Raw genomic sequence first — 21,465 nt, forward strand, 5'->3', positions numbered from 1 at the left:
AGGGAGGGATGATTCACTGCATGCTGATCCTACATACTGTAGTCGCACTACAATACTGCACGCTGCTCTTGAACACAGCATTTTAATGGTGTTGATGCTAACCATTTGCAGGAGTGTGTCAATATCTATAGTCTGTCAGAGTCAGGTCCAACTCAGCTGACAGAAAATCTAAGAAATGTTTTTGACCTTTTGGGGCCGTTACTGTTACTTATTGGATGTTACGTCCAGGGAAGTTTGTAGCCAAGGTATTAATTTATACTGTAACATTGCTAACAGTAGCCACAGCAAGCTACTAGTAGAAAGAAGTATTTTATCATCTTATATCGTGTTGTATTGGAAAACAGGGGCAATTCAAGCTGTGAAAAATGACCAGGAGAAACATCTAAATACAACCCCACATGTTCCAGCAGGAATATGATCCGAAATCAGGAAAAAAATGAACAGTATCAGCAACCAAGATTACATTCCTTCCTGACGTTAGCATGTAGCTACATGTAGCAATGTACTTGCACCTGGGGAATGCCATTACCTTTTATAAATCACCACTAATGGTTTCTTAACACAACCAGACATGTTCCAGCAGGAATATGATCTGAAATCAGGAAAAAAATTAATAGTATCAGCAACCAAGATTACATTAGCATGTAGCTACTTGTAGCAGTGTACTTGCAGCTGGTGAATGACTGTGTACTGTGGCACTTTCTCCCCAATAAAAATCAGAATACAAGCTTCTCAAAACAACTGCACATTTTCTACATCTAAATAAAACCCCACATGTTCTAGCAGGAATATGATCCGAAATCAGGAAAAAAAATTAACAATATCAACAACCAAGATTACAGGTTTTCCTGACGTTAGCATGTAGCTACATGTAGCAGTGTACTTGCACCTGGGGAATGCCATTACCTTTAAAAATCACCACTAATGGCTTCTTAACACAACCAGACATGTTCTAGGAGGAATATGATCTGAAATCGGGTAGAGATGAACAATATCAGCAACCAAGATTACAGGTTTTCCTGACGTTAGCATGTAGCTACATGTAGCAGTGTACTTGCACCTGGGGAATGACCGTGTACAGTGGCACTTTCTCCCAATAAAAATCAGAATGCAAGCTTCTCAAAACAACTGCACATTTTCCAAGAGGAATCTGATCCAAAAGTAGGATTAAATGAACGACATTGGAAACCCAGATTTTTGACTGACACATGTAGCTGCATGTGGAAGTCCGATCCGTCATGATATGACGTCATCTTGTCACCAAAATAAAGAGTATTCAGAATGGAATGCAGCTTCAGATTTTTCTTCATTTTTGTATATATATGACAGAAAATGTTAAAAAGCAGAGTAGACCCCCTTTAAGATAAAACTTATGAGGAGGTTCTTTAAATGTACTAAATAATACATTTTCTCCTGGAACATAAAGACCTAATGTGGTGTTTTACCTGCATGTGGAGTGTTTTTATCCCTGCAGTGTTCATAATTAGATATACGTCTCCATATAATGGAGATGAAAGTGGAGGTAAACTCATTGTTATTAATTCCTGTGTCTTTTCAAGTATTTCTGACGGTGGCTTTAAAGAGTCTTTAAACAGTCTCGCTCATGTCCCCAGGGAACTTTAAAGTCACATCAACCGCTCCTTTTATGAGCCCTTCTCAGAGCAAAACGGATGACATTGAGCGCACTAAGATCCAATATTCTCCGAGCTGAGTGTACATAAAGACCAATGCTCATCTGCGCCTGCTTATTTGCTCTTACAAGTATTAGTTTTTGTATTAGATTCCCCGCTCAATATGGGCTCGTTTTGAAGTTAAAGTCTCCACTTTTGGAGGAACAAAAGCCAGAAAAGTTGTAAGAAAAGCGGAGGGGTGATGTTTCCTCTTCTTTTTTTCCTTCTCTCAGATCCACAGAGTTCATTAGCTCCCTCATAATCTGCCGATGTGGCGATAAAAAGTGTGCAGCAACAAAAAGCACCAAGCCTTTCCTGACACGCCATTAAACTGTGATGCATGACTGTTGCTGGGAGTACTCCGTCTAAGTATTTGCAGTTGAAAGGTCAACGGGGAGACATGACAGCATTACGGAATGGTGCGCTGTACATTTTCTTATTCCCCTTGTAGTTAATATCTGTCAATTTGAGCAAGGTGTCGAGATTTGGGGTTTGATATGGCAGAGAGCATCCGGCCCTGATGCATGAAGGAGGCACAAACAATCCTCATCCCTCCACGGTGGCGGGGTTATAGAGCAGCGCTGTGCGGCCATTTTAATTGACATAACCTGTTTATCTGTAATAGTCCTTGAGCTCCTGTAACCTCGCCATAAAACACCCCGCTCATTTTTCTGCTCTTTTATCTGCAAAACCAAGTTGTTATCGCAACATGAAGCGTCGGCCAGTATCTTCCATCACGACTACTTCTAATGGCTTTTAAAGTAGTTACCTGCGAAGTCCTGACATTTATTACGATCATTTTCGAGGACCGTCGCAGCGCAAAGGTCTGCTGCTATCAGGAGGCGACATCATTATGAATTATTGTTTGTGGCCAAGGTAGAAAATTGTACTTTGTGGCTCCGTTTCCCCCGTGATAAATCAACCAGTCACTTTTCACATCTCGGACTCTCAAAGCTGCTGAGCGTAGGACTTTTCACCCCCCCCCCCCCTACACACTGTTTACCCATTTCCTTCTCCCTCTCTGCCGTTGTGAAAAAGCTTCCTGCAGGTTGTTTGCTGCAACAGCCAGTTTCTACCATTTCTCAACCACAGATCTTTGCTCAGCCCTGATTATTAGCACCGGCCTCAGCTGCTACTTTTCAAATATTTATCCTAACGGCACATTTCCGCTTCCCAGGAAGGAAAAAAAAAACACAAGTGACAGGGAAATAACTAGACAAAAGGAGGGTTGTATTTATCAGTTCCTATCAGATCGCTGTTAACATGGTTCCTGGACTGTCTGTTAGCTTTGGGAGAATGAGAGGTGAAGCAACACAACTTTATCCCCGACTACATCTCCTCTGGTAAAGTAATCCTCTGTGTGGCGGCGGCGAGATAAGGCCCGCACACTCGCTCACGGCCCAGACGAGGCAGAGTCGGGGAAGAAGTTGGCCGTCACCGCGGCGACGCCGGGGTAAACAGAGGTGATCATTGCTCAGCAAGAGGAGCGAGAGTCTGGGAGTGGTACACTGATCTTCTGTCAGAGCCAGGGTCATGCAGCGGGGGAGAGATATGGACCAGAGAGAAGGAAAAGGAGGAGGAAGAGAGGAGGATGATGGGAGAGAGAAGATGGATGGTGCCAGAGGAAGAGACAGAAGGAACTGAGAAAGAGGGAAGGGAAAGTAATGGAGACAAGACGGTGACATGAAAGATGGCAAACTGGATGGAAGAAGCAAACTGATTAAAAAGAGAAGAAGGAAAGAGAATGAATGTATAATTGTATTGCTACATGCACCTGTCAGGTTACACTGATCAGTTCATTCTTGAGTCCAAATGGACGCTTGTGTCAAATTTAAGAAAACCTGAAAAAAAACTTGGGAAAAAAAAAGATATTTCATTGGCAAGAATCCAACCACCATCAGTCAATCAGAACGTTGTTTAGTCGAAGCAGACAGTTGTGCCCAATTTGAAGAATTTCCCTCAAGGTGTTCTTGAGATACCACATTCATGGTAATGACACAGATGCAAAGTCACAGCGACCTTGAGCTTTGACCCTTGACCACCAAAATCAAATTAGTTTATCCTAGAATCCAAGTGAATGTTTGTGCCAAATTTTAGAAAGCTCCCTCAAGGCCCTGTTGAGATATTGCACTAACAAGAATGAGACAGATGAGGTCACAGTGACCTTGACCTTTGACCCCACTGTATTCCATTCAGTTCATCAATTCTAAGTGGATGATTGAGCCAAATTTGAAGAAATTCCCTTCAGGTGTTTTTGAGATATTGTGTTCATGATAATGACATGAATGCAAAGTCTTGGCGACCTTGAGCTTTGACCTTTGACCACCAAAATCGAATTAGTTTATCTTAGAATCCAAGTGAATGTTTGTGCCAAATTTTAGAAAGCTCCCTCAAGACCCTCTTGAGATATTGCATTAACGAGAATGAGACATAGGAGGTCACAGTGACCTTGACCTTTGATCATCGTATTCCAGTTAGTTTATCAATTCTAAGTGGATGATTGAGCCAAATTTGAAGAAATTCCCTTTCGGTGTTTTTTAAAATAGTGTGTTCATGAGAATGAGATGGATGCAAGGTCACAGTGACTGTTGACCTTTGACCACCAAAATCGAATCAGTTCATCTTAGAATCCAAGTGAATGTTTGTGCCAAATTTTAGAACGCTCCCCCAAGGCCCTCTTGAGATATTGCATTAACAAGAATGAGACATATGCGGTCACAGTGGCCTTGACCTTTGCACAACAAATTCCAGTCACGTAATTGTTAAGTCTAAGCGGACGATTGTGCCAAATTTGAAGAAATTCCCTGAGGAGTTCTTGAGATATCGTGTTCATGAGAATGAGACAAATGAGGTTACAGTGACATTTAACCTTTGACAATCAGAGTCCAGATGAATATCTGCGCCAAATTTGAGAGAACTCCCTCAAGGCCCTCTTTAGATGTCGCACTGACGAGAATGAGACAGAGTAGGTCAAAGTGACCTTGACCATTCACCACCAAATTTCAATCAGTTCATTGTTAATCTAAGCAGACGATTTTGCCAAATTTGAGAAAATTCTTTTGAGGTTGTTCTTGAGATATCGCAGTCACAAGAGTAAGACTGATGCAAGGTCACAGTGACCTTGACCTTTGACCACCAAAATCGAATTGGTTCATTGCTGAATCTGTGGACAGTTGTTTCAAATTTGACGAAGGTGTTCTTGAGCTATTGCGTTCTTAAGAATGGAACAGACACGATCACAGTGACCTTGACCTTTAAGATATGACCACCAAAATCGAATTGGTTCATTGCTGAAGCAGTGGACAGTTGTTTCAAATTTGAAGGAGGTGTTCTTGAGCTATTGCGTTGTTAAGAATGGAACAGACAAGGTCACAGTGACCTTGACCTTTAGCATATGACCACCAAAATCTAAACATTTATTGTTGAGTTTAAGTGGACGTTTCTACCGAATGTGAAGATATTTAGATCAAGGCATTTTTAGATATTGTGTTCACGAGAAAGAGATGGACCGACAGACAACCCGAAAACATAATGCCTAGGGTCACAGTTAGCGCCGACAAGGAGGCATAAAAATTAAAATAAGGTTGAAGAATAAGATTTGCGGATAAAGAGATTGAATAAAGACGAGGAAAAAGAAAAGAAACCAAAGAGAAATCTAAGAGGAAGAGGGGACGAATTAGAGCGAAGGATGGAGCATGTTGTGAATAAAAGAGGGATGAGGGAAGCAGAGAAGGAAACTAACTGGAAGAAGAGAAAGTAGAGAGGAAACAAGGAGGAGGAGAAAAATTCCATGATAGAGAAGATCAGCAGAGGAAGAAACAGGAGGAGAAGGAGGAGGTAGAAAAGGACGGTGGAAAACTGTTGGTAAAGAGGCAGAAAGATAAAAGAGTAAAGCTGGAGAAAAGAGATGATCAGAACAAGAGGAGAGGAAGAAGAAGAACTAGGAAGCTAAAGAGTAAAGGAAGGAAGGAGGAAAAAGAAGTGAAGCAGACGTGCAGGGAGAGAAAATGTGTCGGGAGGGGAGGCCTCTTCGTCTAGACTCACTACAAAGAGCGTAATTAACAATAACAAAAACCTGGCTTCCCTTCACCTACTTCAAATAGAGCGCCGCGGGTTACGGCGAAGCGTTACCTTGATGTACTACAGCATGCTCGCCTGCCGAGTCGGCACTGGAATCGACCTTCTAGTGCATTCTGATCACTGCGCCGTTCTCCAGCCCGATTAGGACGATTAATATTAATGGCTTGGCAGTTTCTCTCTGCTGATCAGAGCTCTCGGCTGACTGGTTCCCAGCGTGGCGCCACACCTTGCTGTAGGTGACTGTCAGGTTTGATTATAGGCAGATTAAGGGCTCTCTTTCCCCGCCGCCGCTGTTCGACATACTCAGATAAGCTGCATAAGCGCCTGACGATTATTCACTGTCAGAGAGCGTCGAGAGGTGATGCTGTGAGGTTTGACAGCACGGGCGATTGCGCCCCGCCACACTGTAAAAAGTGTCTGTCTCAGTGGTGGGGTTTTAATTACAACAGGGCGTCTGCAGGTGACAGGAAACCAGGTCTGTCCCTCTGTCTCTGAACACATCCCCACGTCCTCAGACGTGTTCGTGTCATTCTCTTCCTGTCCACCAGATGCCCTCTGACTTGTTCTCGTGTCCCAGTCACCTCATTCTACAGCTGCTCCATAACACCCATACAGGATTCCTCATTGTCAACAGCACAACATGGCGTCCAGAGGGTCTATCACGTCATCGTCACGGGTGTGTGCGGTTGTCCAGTGTGATGCAGAGCAGGAGCACAGAGCTTTATGGTAAACAGCATTCACAGGCGTTCCCACAGTGATGGATGAGGCAGCCAGGCTGATAGTGGCTGAAAGGTAAAAGTGTATCCAACACTGAGGGGTCGGTGAGGGGGAGGCGGAGCGAGTCCAGCAGCCGCCGCTTGAGTCATTTGTAACACGTTTATAGCTGAATCAGCGTTGCTCAGCCTCAGACGGGCCCGTTCTCCTCTCACATGTTGCTGCTGGATCTGCTGTGATTTGTGGATCCTTCTGTCTGAGGGAAAATAAGGAGCCTAAGCTGGATGAGGACGGTTCATCCATCCCATCATCAGACTGAACACGTGTGTTTTGGCTCAAATGTCATTTTCTGGAAGGGTGTAGACTATACTTTAAACATTTCAATATTTTATGTCTATGTATTTCATTATTAAGTCTGCCTTTTTGTGCCTCTGCACTGTCGACAGCCGTGTCCGTCACCCAGCCCCATGAATGTGATATCGCAAGAACACCTTGAGTGAATTTCCTCAAATTAGGCACAAACATCCATTTGAACTCAGTGAAGAACTGCTTAGATTTTGGTGGTCATTGATCACAAGTCAAGGTCACTGTGACCTCATCCATCTCATTCTTGTGAGCACGAAATCTTAAGAACACCTTGAGAGAATTTCTTAAAAATTTGGCGCAAATGTCCACTTGGACTCAGCAACTAGTGTATTATATTTTGGTGGTCATAGGTCGCGGGTGAAAGTCACCCTGACCTTGTCTATGTCATTCTTGTGAATGCAATATTTTGATAATGCTTTTAGTGAATTTCCTTAAATTTGGCACAAACATCCATTTGAACTCTGAATAAATTAGATTACATTTTTTAAATCAAAGATCAGGCCCGCTGTGACCTCACAAAACATGTTTTTTTTTGCCGTAAATCGAGAACCCATGCACTAATTACGACAAAAATGAAGTGCTGATAGTTTATGTCCAAAAGGTCAAAGGTCAACTTCACTGTGACATCATCATGTTCTGCATATCAGGAACAGAAGAGGAGACATTTGTTGAGATACTGAGTTGGTGACACTAATTCTGCGTGTCCACCTTGAAACTGTGCTGATTGTACAGAGCTGTCCAGTTTTACTAAAACAATCCAAAAACCTGAAACATATCACTTCCTGTGTGTAATTAAATACCGATGGGAAAACGTTGCCATTAACTGGATACAGGTTAGATCACTGCTTCATTAGAGCAATCTGTGTTCCATATGAGCATAATGTGTGAAGAGCACCCCAGATTATTGAGTTAATACCCATTTCTGAGCTGAATTAGCTCAACCCCGCCTGAGCCGGACCAGTAATTACAGTAACGGTGTCGGGTCGGGTTGCGTTGTCCGACGTTAATCATGTGCTATCAAACCTGGGCTCCTCTGAGAGCCAATCAGGTATCGGATTGCTTTGGGAGTAAAGAAAACAAGTCTGAGCAAAAGAGGTGTACCCAACCTCATCTGTCTTCCTCTCAGCGGGGGGGGGCTGCCTGACCCTTAACCCCTGCAGAGAGCTGCAGCATCCATCACGACATGTTAGGTAATGTGGTTAACTACCGAAGGTACTTCCTCTGGCGGGAGAGGAGCTGCTTCAGGGGACTGCCGGGCGTGTTCTCCAGGTAGACGACGATCCAATGTGAGGCGATCCTTCTTCCTGCCGCCTCTGACAAAGAGGTCGGGTCATTACAAAGCGATCTGTAGTGGTCGCAGGTGAAAAATGAGCGTAGTCCATCAGCGGGTGCTTTGGCGTTTGAGATGTTTTCTCCTCCCTCTGAGTCTGTTGTGCTGCCGCTGTCGTCTGAGGTGTTAAATGGCCTGTCGAGAGTGTGTGTGAGAGGGGAAGCACATACAGGATGAAGCACCTCTCTTGAAAAGTGATCCATGTCTGTAGAGTCATGTTGCGAGATGGTCACTGTTGTCACATGTGGATGTCCGCCATCTTTCTTTGGCGATGCTGTGACTCCTTTTTTAATCCTAAAATAGGAAAGAAAAACATTAACAGATGAGTCCCAGGCCGATGTCCAACTTCCTGTACAGTCAGGAAAGTGAGCCGTGATATTTCCATGGGATAAACTGGGCTGCAGCGTGATGCTACTGTATGCACAGAGTTAATTGATTGTGTGCAGTTTCAGTGGCTTAGCATCTGGCGCTCGTGATAATCCCCCTTCTGTCCTGCATCAGTCGGATGTATTGATGAAGCACTCAGGGCTGTAGTGCTACATTTACTCGGCACATTAGCCCATTACAGTTATGGGCAGGCGAGTAAGTAGAGACTCTTTACCTGAAGAGGAATCGTTTGTGTGGAGAGAAGGGGAGCAGGCTGCATGGTGCAGCTCGCTACTGTGTGAAGATGTTGTATGGTTTTGTAGTAATCCACCTTGAAATGAAATTACATAAAGTAGTCCAGTTTGACCCCTACACACATTTTGGTTTGCTCAACTGCAGGTTGTCAACTCGTCAAATATTGCCTACCTGGTCTTACTCCGAAGTCGTCGAAATCCAGTACTCAGTGACGTTCGGCGTCAGACACTGACGAAATAAAGCCGTGCTTTCACGTGACGCCATGACCAACGTAATCATGTGCATTTGTTGTTAAAGGAATAAAAAGTGAATAAGTAAGAGCGGGGTACCCACCTAGGTTTCTTTTAAACGTTCGCGGATGACATGTCAATTTACGCTTGTTACATGCAATGTACACTCACTTGGACTCAATTATAAACTGCTTTGATTTTGGTGGTCATCGATCAAAAGTCAAGGTCACTGTGACCTCGCCCGTCTCATTCTTGTGAGCGTGAAATCTGAAGAACACCTTGAGAGAATTTCTTTAAATTTGGCACAAACATCCACTTGGACTCAGCAACTAGAGTATTATATTTTGGTGGTCATTGGTCACGGGTGAAAGTCACCCTGACCTTGTCTATGTCATTCTTGTGAACGCAATATCTTATTAACGCCTTTAGTGAATTTCCTTAAATTTGGCACAAACATCCATTTGAACTTAACAGTGAACTGATTAGATTTTGGAAGTCAAAGGTCACTGTAGCCTCACTAAACATGTTTTTTTCCGCCATAACTCAAGAATTCATACACTAATACTGACAAAATTTCACAAAAAATGCCGAATAGGATAAAATAATGAAGTGAAGTGAGGTTTCTTTTAAACGTTCGCGGACAACGTGTCACTACGCTTATTACATGCAATGTGTCTTTTCAAAATAGGGTTCTGTTTTCACAGGTTTTCACAAATGTTCAGTTCATGGTTTGGCTTAAAATTCACACAGGAACCAAACAGTGGGCTCCCAGGGTGAAAGTCCAGAGTATGTTTGACCCGTCCATCCTACACAGACGTTCTTACTCCCTATATTAGGGTGGCTGTTGGCAGCATTACAAACTGCCACTGACCGGTGTGTATCGTACCGCCGCAAAGGGTGCCTCCCTGCGTCCGTCCTGATGCTGACAGCTACTGAAAAGCATTGGTTTTTGAAGTGTTGGGTTGTTGCCTGTTGCATATCATCCTACTGCAAAAGATGCCTCTATGTGTCCGTCTCTGATGCCAAAGTCTCTGACAAAGTGGCCGCATTTGACAAGTTTAGTGTGTGAACGGGCTTTGTTCTCTTCACATATGCAACACTATCATCTTCCAATAGATTTGTATAATTGCCTTTTGATTAAACAAAACAGGAAGCATGTAACTGCTTGCTACTGTACTGCTTCAAAATAAAAGCCTAAAATGAGAGGGAAATGCTGTTTTCACTGATGTATGCATAAATAGAGAGAATAGATTAGTTTGACCTCTACATGACCTTTTTAGCAGCAACTTCAGACTGATAATGGGTATTTTTTTAAGAGTTTAAAGATAACTGAATGATAGAATGTGAGTCTTCCTCCTCCTACAAATGTATATTCACTGTTTTGACCTCTTCAAATATTTAACACCATCATCTTTCTATAGATTCCTGTAAATTGCCAGTGTGATGTATGATAATGTGCACTCAGGGGCATGTTGTGTTGAAATGTTGTGGAAATACATTCAGTCAGGGGAGTCTTTTCTGTTTGTTGTGTCAATAAACAGCCACCTCAGGCCCTTCAGGAATCCGACAAACACCACTTGATCTGTGGTGCAAAGACCATTAGGGCCAGGTATATTGATGGTGCGGTGCCGCCGCAGCCCAGCTCTCCTAGCATGAGGCAGCATCCATGCCGAGAGGACACTTGTTCACTGTGTGTTTCCAATCACACGCCGGCCGTGCCGAGATGCCTAATGGCCTCGCGCTCAGCCTGTCGCAGGCAAACGCCCGCCATACGGCGCATGCGCTCCCGACCAGCCTCCGTCCCATTGGGTGCAGTTCGGGGGCTCGGGCAGATGGGATACAGGCAGTCGGAACAGGGAAGAGGGGGAGGATTTGAAGGGGAGAGTGAGGGCGAAGGGATGGCGTGGGTGTGTGTGTGTGTGTGCTGCCTCTGCCCATCCGTGCATTCAACATGCCATCCAGAGACCCCCTTTTGCGAACTGCCCACACTTCATTAGGATGCCAGGATAATGGCCAACAAGCAAGCGCCGTGACACCCCATTTCCTGTGCACTGAGCTCTCCAACCACGACAGATGTCGGCAGTGCCGCCGCCGCCACTACCAAGGGCCCCTCCACTTCCTGCCCGCTTGGCCGCGCCGCCGTCCCACCGCCAGGGAAGAAGGGGCAGCCGGGGCAGTCGTATACACCAGAAAGGGCACCGCTGCCAATCCGAGGCACTTATGGCATGTTTTTTTGGTTTTGTTTTGTTTTTGCCAGATAGTTTTCAAATCTCCCTTTTGGAGTTAATAGCTGATTTACTACGGGCGCTTGGGATTACAACACAGCAAAGAATCATTATGTCTCGCTCCCCGCCTCACCGCCGCCGCCGCCCCTCCAAAATCCAAATGATGTATCTGTAGACAAAACATAAACAGATGTTTCAGTGGCTGTTAGGTGTCCTCACTGGGGATGTGGACGAGGAGGGGGAGCGATCATGTGTGTTTGCGAGCATCAGGGACAATGTTGTTTTAAAAGGTGTTATTATGCTTTTGCGGCGGCGGCGGCGGCATGGGGTGTGCACCGGTAATAACGGCGGGGCCAGATTTAGAGTGCTGTCATGGACGCATCAGGAGAGGGAGCAGGGGCCGTGGACCGAGGCTAATGGAGGCAAAACAACCTCCAGCTCCTGCCCCTGCTGTCCAAAAATCAGCTTTTAGAGGGAAAACACAGGCCACCTCTCAGCGCTCACGCAACACGATACGTCAATATGAGAGGCAATTTAATCCCCTCATTTGAATATGCATCCTCGGAAAAAAAAAACAAAAAAAACAACCCTCCCTCCCTCCCTCCCTCTCCTCCTCGCCGTTTTTGAACCCCGACCAGATTTCAGGACCGTGGGGGGAGGAAATTGTTGTACATTTCCTGACAAATTGAGTTAAACGGACATTAAGTAGGGCTTTAAGAAAACAAATGGTCGTCTTTATCACAGGTGGACACTGATGGCTTAATGGGGGCCTGCGAGCTGATCGTATCACCAGCTAATGGCTTGACAGGATGCATTAAGGTTTTTGTGTAAAGAACCGGCGAGCGGGGCCAGGCAGAATGGCGAAAAGCAGACCTGTCAAGTGCTGTGTGTCCCCTTTTTTTTGTGTGTGTGTGTGTGTGTGTGTGGGGAAGCAGATGTTTGTGTATATACGGTGGACTGGCAGAGGGAGGCCGGCAGCAGATGCCTGTACCGGTGCCAAGGTTCAGAATTGTACAGACGGTACATGTTTAGGGAGAGAAAGCTGCCCTCCCTCTGCCATAGGTGGCTCCCCAGCTGAACGCCCCCCCCCCTCCTCCTCTGCCCCCTTCTGCTTAACCACCGCAGAGTCCGACCCCTTTTATTTATTCATCTATTTGTTGAATTATTTACTCATTCCATCGCTCGTTTGGCCGTTAAACGACCCGCCTGGAGGCACGGGAGAGATGGAGCGTTTACTTCAGGGACAGATGACCATTCACTTCATTTATTGGGAAAATAAAAGCAAATGCTAAAACACTATGGGCCTTTACAGTGTGTGCTGGAGGGCTGAAGAGTTTTGACACTGAACTAATGAAACCCTTGAGTTTAGTTCCAAAACTGAAGTCACCTACAGACACCAAATCATACTTTAACAGCCTCTCTAAAGGTGGCATGTTGCTCCTAAACTTTAAAATGGCACCTGTGTTGCCAACTAGTTGCTATTAGCTCTCAATTCAATTTGAAGTAAGACCACTTATGTCAGTGTTGTCCCATTTAAACCTTAGAATTTTCTACACTAGCAACTCTGCCCCAGAAATTACTAGGGGCAAGAATCACAAGAGGATCCACAATACGCGATTTTAAATATGTTGCAATGTGCCGAGTATTGCGATAAAACATATGGTGATTTATTGCAATTTATAACCTTTTTTCAACTCTAAATTATGTCCCATTTTTTTTCGCATCAGCAACATGTGTGCACTGTGAGACGAAACAATATTATATCTGCAATGTTTTAAGACAAAACATGGCTATTAGCAGTTTTTGATCACAACAGTTTTTGATCACAACAGATTTCAGCCTGTTCTCACTCCCAAGGTGTCAAATATGGCAGCTTCGTCAGAGGCATATGAAGCCAAAAAACCCTCAATTTACCTGGATCTTCCGAATCGTGGTGCCCATAGAATCAATGCACTAAAGCAGTGGTTTTCGAACTTTTTATGCCCAAGACACACCAAAGGGCAGGCCAAAATCTCAAGGCACAGCTGTATTTCTATCCGGGTGTGTTGTCACTCTTATCACGACATAAATGTTTGTTTTTATTTGCTAATATCAAATAACAATTGACAACCAACTGTTACTCATTAAAGTTTTTTTTTTTCACTTGACATTGAATGACATTTTTTAGCTAGAGTTTGCCTCTTTATTAAGAAATGGGTGCGCACAACATACTGATACAGTCACTTAAAAATTCTTTCATAACTTTGTGTGTAGGCCCACTTTAATACTGCAGTAATATTGTGTAAAATCCAACTGCACACCTGGATTTGCATCATGGCACGCAGACTGAGAACCACTGCAGTAGAGACTCAACAGCTCAGGTTTAGTCCTCCGCTAACTTGAACAGGGATAAAAATGATTGAATCATGTGGTTCTTCTGTACTCTAGAAATGTTATTGGATCCATTTGATCAAATCCTGATAGTGACACGAGTCATTTGGATGGGTTGTGACGCTCATAATGGCATCATGTGACAGACCCAGACGTTGATTTTGACGCGTGAATTCTGGACATTTGGTCAAAGGTCTTCATTCCGTTAAATGTCTTTGGGGCTTGATTCCAATGCCCAAGGCGCCCTGTAGCGTCATTATGAGAAGTACTGCGCTTTCAAACTAACTCCTAACTACTAAAAGAGTAGTGCCGGAAGATGGGGTAGTGGATGGTCAAACAAACACAGGACTTTCACCCAGGAGACTGCTGTTTGTTTCTTGTTCGTTTTGTTGTTAAAAATGTTAAGTGGTTAGCATCATGTGACGTTCATGACATGCAATATGACATATGTCTCGAGACATACTCGTTAATACGTAAGGTAAGTCAAAAAAACGAACCGATTATAACCCTAACTTTGTCTTTTGTTTGTTTTTTTTAAACCCTAAACAAGTCATTTGGATGCCAACATTTAAACTAGTTTTTCGGTGACGAAATTTATGTTTCCTCTTGACACAGAGGTTTATTTTGAAAAGAAATGATGTGTGTATTGACAAGAAATTGAAACACCACAGATTGAAGCGTGGGGCCACTAACCAAGCTGCCGTATATGACGAGTTGGGAATTAGAAGCACAGTTAAGCACCGTGTTAACATAATTTCGAGGGGATAGGGTTGCAGAAAGGTGTGTTTAGATATTTCTGCCAATGCCTCGATTCAATGGAAGTTTTGTTTAAAATGTATGTGTATAGACAGTGTTCTTTGAAGTGAAACTGATAACAGAAAGAACAGTTTGTAGGGAACAGATTTGTAGTTGCCGAAATCCGATGTTCACCCTTCAGTCTGTGACATCAGAGCTCTTCATTTGCACTCAAATAGCATTGCATTGAAACAAACTGAAAACGACTCTTAACCCGCGAACCATAAAGCGAACGAACCTTTTGTTCAGGTCTACTGTAGGGAACCTTCACCCAGGCAAATATTATCCTTTGCTGTTGAGGTTCATCTCATCTTCTAATTCTTTTGTTATTAACATCTATTGAATGAATACACCAAAGTGTCAGAGCAATAATGAGGAACACCTCAGCCGTTCATTATGAGGCGGTCTGCATGTATAAGGTAGTGATGCGCTTCGTCGACATTGATAATCCCTCTGAGCACCTCAGCGGCCTCTGCTTGCTCTCACAAGCCATTTCCCAACACGGTGGAGGATCACAGCTTCTCCTCAGACACCTCCCTGTAGTTTTGACTTGAAGAGGGAACTTTTCCTTTTTCTGCTCCCCTCCTCCTCCTCCCCGCTGCCTTCACCCCTGTGGCTCCCCTGCTTTGGAAGGAGAGCTCTGCTTTGCGAAGGTACAGCTTGTTTTATTAACATCAAAAGCGCCCGTGGGAGACGGCAGTGATCAAATTCCCCTCTAATTAAAATAAACCTGGGTTGAGAATGTTGCGCTGTTTAATATGTACAGAACGGTGCTGATTGCACAAAGCGGCTCCTCCTTTTGTTGGCGCAGATAATGCGGGCCCTGCCGAGACGCAGACGTGGGCGGAATGAGCATACCTACGGAGCATCCTCCTGATCTGGGTGATGTCCTCATCGCCGTCTGATGTGAGACTGATGTCAGATGTGGCCGGTGAAGCCTAAGCCTCACCTCGCCTTTAATTTGGAGGGTGATTGATGGACCTGGAGGCGATATAGCAGAGCGCTCAGCTCCCGTCTAGGTTGCCTCCTCTGCCCTTTACCGAGCCGGCGCTGTTTGGCAGCCCTTCCCTCGTCCTTGCCTCCTAGGACGTCTCTAAACTTTCTCAGAGTTCAAGTTCACTTTGCACTTCATTCTCGGCTCGTGATGTGAGCATCACTATTACGGGGGATGTATTTGCAAAAGCCAAGAGAGGCATGTTATTTTCAGCACGTACATGTGTAGGACTCAGCAACAGACAGTATAGTACAAAGAGATAGTGAGTACAAAATATTTGTTTCGTCAAAGAAAATGAACATAAGAAATCTATAGATGGTTTAAAGATGTTGTTGGTCATCATCACCATCTAGACGATTATTTGATGGGGTAAGGTTTCTGGTTTTGGAGCCCATATTTAACCACCGGTATAATTTTTAGAATAATTCTGCTTCAAGGCTTTACAACCTGTTCTAAAGCTCAATAAATTGCTGCTATTAGCTTGATACCTGATCCTGATGTTGAAAATTCACCATCATGAATTTGAGGCCATCGTATTTCAGTGAGAAGGGAAAGTGATCGATGTTATTTGTTCTCAAAATATGCGAAAAATCTCCCAGAATTTCAGCTTATTCAGCACCAATCAACTTGCTTCTAGAAACAAGTGTTTTTAATAGATATTGGTGCTGTGATCTACCTTAAATGTTCATTTCTATTAAATTCAGGAAGGTTTGTTGGGTTTCATTGAAAAGTATCGGCGACTGGCAGAGCTTCTGATCTTGTTAAGAAAAAGAAGTCAGTTCTTGCATATCAATAAAGGTCTAGAGAGATAAGAGATCACTCAGGGCTGAGTCAGTCTGGGTCAGCATTAAGTGAACTATATATCAAGCTGTTTTAAAGCAAGTCCTTTGTTGGCTTTGTGATGTGAAAACGTTGAGGTTTCCCTGCAGTCGTCTCTGGCCTGTCGACCTGTCTTTACAGTGTCGTCGCCACTTCGCCACAAGAATCAAAATTTGTTGACCGAACATCAAAACTCCTTTTTCTTTCTGGACGTAGCCTCTTAGCTCAGAGGCTTAACATTCAGGTTTGGGCTCCGGCTATGACGGTGCGGGGGTTTGCTGAGAGGTGAGATGAGGGATACAAATTCAATTTAGGTGTTTCTGCCGATCAATGACAGCAATCCAACCTTGATCTGAGGTTATGAATACCTGAGCAGACGTTTCATGTAACGCATACAGATGACACGAGCACTACAACTCCAGAAAAAAGAAATCCACCTCTGGGTTTGGCGCTTCAGTTCAGTGAGCAGTGAGGGATTGATCTCTTTCCTTGTTTCCAAATGCAGTGTTAAGGGCACAGTGTGACCTTTGACCCCCAGACTGCTGAGCAGCACCAGGGCAGAGTGCTGCAGTGGACGAGGGGCAGTGTTTTAGTCAAGAACAGCTAAACCAAAACCAAGACCAAGAGTGTATCAAGACTGAGACAAGACCAAGACTTTGAGGGGTTGAGACCGAGTCAAGACCAAGACCTATGGCTTGATAAAACAACCAAAAGTTTGGCACAGGTGCACTTTTTGTTGAGTTGTTCCAAAAACTTCTCGATTCTGATTCTGATACCTAAACTTGTGGATCAGCCAATATCACGTACCGATCCGATACCATGGCATTTAAAAACAATCAACAACTGTACACTACTAAGCCTGAGACTGAAGCAAATCTTTTTAAGCAGCAACTAAAAAAATATTTCCAGGAAAACTTCCACTTTATTCAACATGGGCTAATTCACAAGCCGTCGAAAACTGTCTATTGGTACGTGACTTCCGGCATCAGACACAGACGAAAAAAGCCGTCCTTACATGTCGGGTTGATGCCCAGGTGGTCGCCGTAATTGTTTGCAGGCCCCAAAAACGCTTGAGCCAGGGCTGGCAGTCTACCGTAATAATGTCGAACACATACCAATCCTTTCACTGGTATCCGGTCTCACTCCAAAGTTGTCAAAAAGCGGCACTATACGTGGCCGGCCCTGGGCGTCAGGGGGAAACGTGGCGGGACAACAGTGAAAGTTAATGTGACGGAAGTCTGACTAGGGTGGGCGGGAGGGTCGACTTTAGATTAGCATACTACTAATTCTGCCAATATAGCGGACATTTTGAAAACAGCTGATGTTAAACTATTTACCAAATCAAGTCATCGAAAACCAGCACTTGCTCAGTGACATCCGGCGTCAGACACCAACGAAAAACGACGACCTTTAATATCAGGATGATATGCGGCTGGTTGCTTTTATTGTTTACAGGCGCCCGGCGGCGTCAGGGGGAATCACAGCAGAACTACAACGAAAGTTAAGGCGATAGAACTCCGAGTCTGTGTTTTATTTTTGCACAGTCCTGCACATAGTATGGTTCACTTTTTTTCAGGTTATTATATATTTTAGAGTTATTTAAACTGTTGTTATGTATATTTGCAAAATGTGAGGGGGCCACTTTGCTCAGGGGCCTGAGCCACCCCTGACAGTCTACCCTAATAATGTCGAACAGATACCGGTCCTTTCACTGGCATTTTCAACCCGGTCTCACTCCGTAGTCGCCGAAAACCGGCTGTTGGTGTCAAACACAGGAGAAAAAGCCATTCTTTAATGTCGGCAATTGGACAACAATAAAAGTAAAGGCAGCGATAGTCCAAGTAGGGCGGGTGAGGAATAGTCGATGGGTCCAACAACCAGCGACTTTCACCCGGGAGGTTGTACGATTGTAAAGCCAAACCCTGTTCTTTATTCCTAAACTCAACCACATGCATTTGTTGTTGAAGGAAAAAACTATCAATTTGCGGTATTGTAGCAACGTAGTGTGGTTATTTTGAAAGAGACAACAACCAATGCAAGTACCTTGCAAGTTGTATCTTGACGTGGTCCATGACCAAACGTCGATATGTGACAAGATCGGAGCGAGAATGTGTTGTAGTTGCGAAGCTACTTTTATTTTAAAATTAAATTATGTGGTATTGGATTGGTGCTAAGACCAGCATACTCACCAATATCTGTTCTGGCATTATAGGCAGCATCGGAGGCCTTGATTATAGAGCTCGTAAGTCACGCCCCTTCCGGTAGACCCCCATCGGACTTCTAGGCTCGGAAAATATGAATGGGAGTCAATGGAGAGAAAATTATTATTTTCTGGTCCCAGTCATTAAATGCCTTGGATTACACAAATGTTTTGTGTGGGTCTTTGACAGTTTATTGTATGATTCTTCAGTTAAAGGCTGTAGAAACAACGTTATGACAAAGACTACATGTCGCCTATGTGACGTCACGTCATCACACTTTCCCTCCACTTTTCAACTCACAGTGCTGCTGCTGCGTCTTCTGCTACGATCTACGGAGCCATCAGATCAAGATGCCGGTGTGTTTCATACCCGAATGTCACCATTGCTGATTTTCTTTCGAGGCGGTGAAGTGTACCAGAGACACAGCCATGTTCCGAGTGCGAGTGGTGACATATATCATGCGCGTCGAGAGCAGCGAAGAGCTGTAGTCCACAAAGCGCTCTCACACAAAACCGAACAGTATCAAACTTCTTCCCGCTAAATTGTAGCCTTCTTTGCACGAACAAATACATTAAAAATTCACAAACAACAATGTGAAATTTGTGGCACAATTCAAACGGGACCAGAAAATATTTTTCATCTAGCCATTGGAATACATTATGAGAAATCGATTTTTAAGGTCCCATATACCGGAAACGGAAACACACAACTTACGAGCTCTATAGGTATTGGAACAACTCTTTGTTTTTTTATGAGCAGACAAATGCAAACACTAAGGAGCTGAAATCATTTCAAGCATCTTTATTCAAAGCTCGTTTTAAGTGATATTTCTTCAGTTGTGGTCTTCACCAGTCTTGAAAGCAAAATCTTGAGTCGTCTTTTTCTGAGACTGAGACAAGACGGAGTAAGAATACGATCCAAGACGAAACCGAGACCTTTAAAAAGCAATCTAGAGACCAGTTCCACAACACTGATGAGGGTTATCACATCAATTACATCTCTATGGGAAGTGGAATTTGGGACATGATTTTATCGTCTGCACACCGCGCCAAGGTATAATTTTTCTTGACGAGTCAGGAGTCGATACTGTTACCAGCTCCACTGCTGACATGTAAAAAAGTCAGATGCTCCACCAACACATCTCGCCTGCATGGTCAGATAGGAATCCATAATGATTCTGAAGTGTTTACTTCTCTCACATAATTTATGAAGGTTTTCATGATTCGATCGAAGGCCTCAGAGGCATCTAAGAAACGCACGGACACGGTGGAGGTGCAACTGCAATAACTGACCAAGATTTCTTACAAACCACACTCTCATTTCCCAAAATTATTTGTACAGATAATTAGTTTCAACCAATCCACCAGAATTCAAACACCTTATCCAGGCGTATAATTATCACTACTTCTAATCTGACCTGTTTTGTCTTTTGAGACAGGAACTGGCAACGCTGAGATGACAGAGTCAGAGACACAGATTGGATATTCTATATTTGATTAGTAATGAATCATCATTTTCAGGTCATGATCTTCCTCCAGAATGGACACCCAGAGTCGTTTTGGAACGGAACTCTTCATTTGTGTTTGTGAACATTTGTTAAATGTGCAGCACATAATCAGCACACAGCACCACATTCAGTCTGAGTGGATTCCTGCATACTGGAATCAGAGGCTTTGCTTTTTACAGCTGTCCCAGCCTGCTGTCAGACTGGAGCAGGTAGCTTGCACTCCATTAAACAAACACTGTGGCCCCTCACTTTTATTTGACATTTTATTTGGCTGTGACAAACGAGCAGCAGTTGGATTATAACATAATTTGTCTCCTCTTTATTACCGGCACAAAGGACACCATTCATTAATTATTCTGCCGTTGCCGCTCAACACTAACTGGAAAGGTCCCTCTTTGGACAGATGGCGAGGACAATGTTATTTATATCAATCAGTCCAAAATGTTCAGCGAGGATTACTATTCCTTGGACCGCTTTGATTTATGTCTCTGCACCTCACCCCGTACCCAACCTCACCGGCTCCTGCAGGGACACTTTAATCGAATGGGAATTGAAAACAAACTCGCAAGGCAGACAATGTGTTTCGGCATGTTTATTTATACATCTCACTTCTCTTTTTTTCACGCCGCTGAACAAAAGTTGTTTTGCTGTTGTTTCTTTTCAGAGAGCGGAGTTTAACTTGCAGGACTGTGTCACGGACGAGATCATGTGCCACAAGACTGCAATTACCAACCTTAAGTGTTCGTCAGTGTCTACCTGTGTGAGGACAAAGACAGTTTGCAGGTAAGGATCTGCTTTTCAAGGGAACTTTCACTTGGTAGGGCTTATTTTAAAGCAGCTGTGTGCAGCTTTCCACATTAAAATGCCAAAACATAGATACTCCAACCTCGTCACATATCAGTGTTTGGTCGTGGACTTTCCACGTTGAGATATGACGTGCAAGGTACCATGGGTGCGTTGGTTGATGACGTTCTGGGACACCGTGTCAACGTCAGCCTGCTGTACACGCACTATATCGGTACAACACTGTGGATTGATGTTTTTTCCTTCAACAATAAACACGTGGAAACACCCGCCATGGTTGGGTTTAGGAACAAAAGACCAGGGTTTGGGTTCACAGTCTTACAGGAAGTGAACACCAACCTTCAGGGTGAAAGCTAGTGGTTGTTGGACCCATCCACCACCACTCCCACCCACCCTACTCGGACTTCCACTGCCTTAACTTTAGTCTCGCCACGTCTCCCCCTGATGCCACAGATTGCCGTTAGTATTTAATGGCGCCTGTATCATGCTAACGTGAAAGGACGGCTTTTTTAGTCCGTATCTGATGCAGGACATCGCTGACCAAGCACCGGATTTCAACGACTTCGGAGTGAGACCAAGTTGGGGTATGTATCGGCTCTGGCTCTGATCAGTGGGTGTTGTGTGATGGAAACACAACACCTGGATGAACTCTCTAATTTTAGCCCCTTAACCGCCGAGATGCAATGATGCGCAACCACAAAATATCCAAGCAGCACTCAAACATCAAATTTGTCTGCAC

Source organism: Epinephelus moara, chromosome 15 (genome assembly GCF_006386435.1).
Source record: "Epinephelus moara isolate mb chromosome 15, YSFRI_EMoa_1.0, whole genome shotgun sequence".
Classification (NCBI taxonomy): domain Eukaryota; kingdom Metazoa; phylum Chordata; class Actinopteri; order Perciformes; family Serranidae; genus Epinephelus; species Epinephelus moara.